Source organism: Tripterygium wilfordii, chromosome 1 (assembly GCF_013401445.1).
Source record: "Tripterygium wilfordii isolate XIE 37 chromosome 1, ASM1340144v1, whole genome shotgun sequence".
NCBI lineage: Eukaryota > Viridiplantae > Streptophyta > Magnoliopsida > Celastrales > Celastraceae > Tripterygium > Tripterygium wilfordii.
The window spans coordinates 3,562,787-3,565,621 of record NC_052232.1 but is presented as its reverse complement, the minus strand read 5'-3'; the positions used below and the strand labels follow the sequence as shown (position 1 = coordinate 3,565,621).

Below are 2,835 nucleotides of genomic sequence, written 5' to 3'. Positions count from 1 at the left end.
CAAGTTATACATGTTAATGGGGGTGATATATCCAACATAAGGGCCAAATATACATACTTAAACAAAGAATAAAGAATATCTTAAGCAAAATCCTAAAATTATTCAAGCTCTCCTTGATCCCGGCCCAAATGATGTTCAACTCAATCCAAACCCAACAAACAAACACAAAAATGGGGGTCAATATGGGTATATAATATCAAACCAAACACATACTTAAAGATTTACATATACATATAAACATATATACAATATATGCGTATACACATCCAAACCATGTATACATACACATACCATACACATATAAACATAAATCTCTAAACCAAAAAACCTATACAACTGATTCCTAATGTTGCCGGGTTTTGAATAAAAACATATATACAAAACATCAATTATACTCAAACCGGACATCAAAATATACTCAAACAAACAACAAATATATTCAGTATATTAGCATGCCATATTGACTAATTATGAACGAGTCAAATCCGAATCCCATATTGCAAAACCAAGTCCAAATCCAGTACCAATACCACCGATTATCATTCTATATAGAACTTGAAAATTACAAGACCAAATCCGGCACAAAAACCAGCAAATCTATTACAACTAGCAGGGTAAAAACAAGGAATAACCTCAGTCAATCATCATCAACATCGAACAAAACAAAAAAACCCACGTCATGAACCAAATCTACGAGCAAAAGGTTTGAACAATAACGTAAACATATTGGCAACGAGTCCGAACAAACACATAGAATAAAACCCAATTTGAATCAAGGAATTTGAGTCCTTACCTTCTCAAGGAGACAAAGAAAACCAAACTTCTTCTTGTTTTTTTTTTGCTCGATTGCTCTCTCCAAATCTCCTCCTTTCTTCTTTTTCTCCCTTTTTTTTGTTTTTCTTCTACCTTCTTTTCTCACGCCTCCCTCCTCTTTTTATTCTTCTTTTCTCCCCCTTTTTTCCTTTTCTTTCTCTTTTCCTTCCCCTTTTCACTTCCTTTTTTTTTTACCCTACTTTCGGCCACTTTATCTTTTCCTTCTTTTTTATATTTTTTTTTATATTTTTTTTTTATATTTTTTATATGATATATATATATTTTTAATATATTTGTTTTTATTATTATTATTTTTGTATTTTGTATTTTTTTGACCGGACGAAAACCGGGTACTACACTTTCTCTTGAATTTTTATCATCTTTTACCTACCACAACCAATATATTTCACAGTATATTTAACAGGCAATCATATAAGAATATAGTTTCTTATATTTAACAGAGTAATAACTATTATGTCTTATATGCATTATACGATTTTTGATTGTTATCAACTTTTACCTTTATTCAAATATAAATTTAAATACTTACAATTGTAGTTGTTGCTCGTCCATCGACTAACTATTGCATACTCTTTTTTCAACGAGTGCGAACAAATACCTCTGCCTTGGTGGGATCCCAGCCAAGTTCCACCTTCTACAATTAAAATTGCAAAAGACATATGATATTTAAAGTTTAAATAAGATAAAAATTGAAATTGTTAAATTTACTCAAAATTTATCATTCTCTTACGATACTCCGTGTGAGGAATAGAGCCACCAATGTGAGAACAACTATCCTCAAATGCTCGATTTTTCTTCCCCTGTTCCCTTTTCTTCTTGTACTCTGGTCCATCCCAAATACGTTGAAGTTCAGAAAGGACTGCAATGGGGATCTAGACAACTTTGGTGGGGTTTTCTCGTGCCCTATGTATCATGCCCCGAAATAATTCTCCACTCTTCTTATTCCACAGTTTCTTTATTGCAACATCATGAGAAGGGTCCCATGTAAATTTACTCTGCAAGATAAGAAAAAGTTAACATTGTGAAGCATTGGTGAAAAAATTCATTAAAGGAGAACATTTTCAATTTATATTTTATACTTACCTTGAACTCCTTAAAGTAACATTCTTTTTCCTCGGGAGTAAAATCACTCCATTGTGTCACGGCTCGTTCATACTTGATCTTTATGATCTCGCTTATCTTCCAAGTAACATCAAAAGGATCAAAACTATGAATTAACAAATGAGAACATATTAGTCACATAAATGCTTTTGTAAAAAATGTATACTAAAATAAGAGTAATGAAAAATGTACTTACAGAGCAGCCGAAGCAGGCCGTATCAATATAAGGCTATTTTGAGGAGGCACAACCCCAATATTCTAGGAAGAAGAGCCACTGGCACCCTCTGTGTCCAATGGTGGGCCCTGCGTGCTGGGTGCATGTGGGATATGAGGGATAGGTGGAGGTGAAACCCCTATCAGCATATCAGCAGTGAAGTGACTAGGAGATGATAAAGTATGATGATATTGATTGGTTGGTTCAATAGAATTCACAGAGGATGGCGAGGAGGCTATGACACTAGGGTGCGAATATGCCACATTCCCTATGATGGGTCTGCCACGGCAAGAGACACGACCTCGACCGGATATAGTATGACCACGGTCGATCAACTGATCAGTAGCCATCTCCTAGTAATGAAAGCTAAACAATAGTTTAGTTATGCAAATTACACTATATCTTAAAGGCAGCTAGTATTCAAAACAGTATATTCATGAAAAAGTAGCAATCATATATATATATATATGTATATATATATAGTTCTTTCATATTTAATTAGTACATATAGGCAGATGAAGAAAACAATATTTTTGATAAGTATAAAATCAATTTTGCAAACTGAGTACCAACACGCAGACCTTTTTCCTAACTAAGAATGATAAGCAAAACGGCCTCCATATATCAGACCAGCTTGATGATCATCAGTTGGTTTTAATTTTAGAAGAACAAGCATAAGAGTATAT

General features: G+C 33.5%; 1 long non-coding RNA gene across 1 annotated transcript; it reads right to left on the bottom strand.

Annotated features, from left to right (window-relative positions):
• Positions 1–1,176: 1,176 nt before the first annotated feature.
• Positions 1,177–2,602, bottom strand: LOC119998877. Its single transcript, XR_005468309.1, has 3 exons — positions 2,132–2,602; positions 1,918–2,041; positions 1,177–1,829 (listed from the first exon to the last, which is right to left on the bottom strand). It is a non-coding gene; the product is annotated as an uncharacterized LOC119998877 (long non-coding RNA).
• Positions 2,603–2,835: the final 233 nt, after the last annotated feature.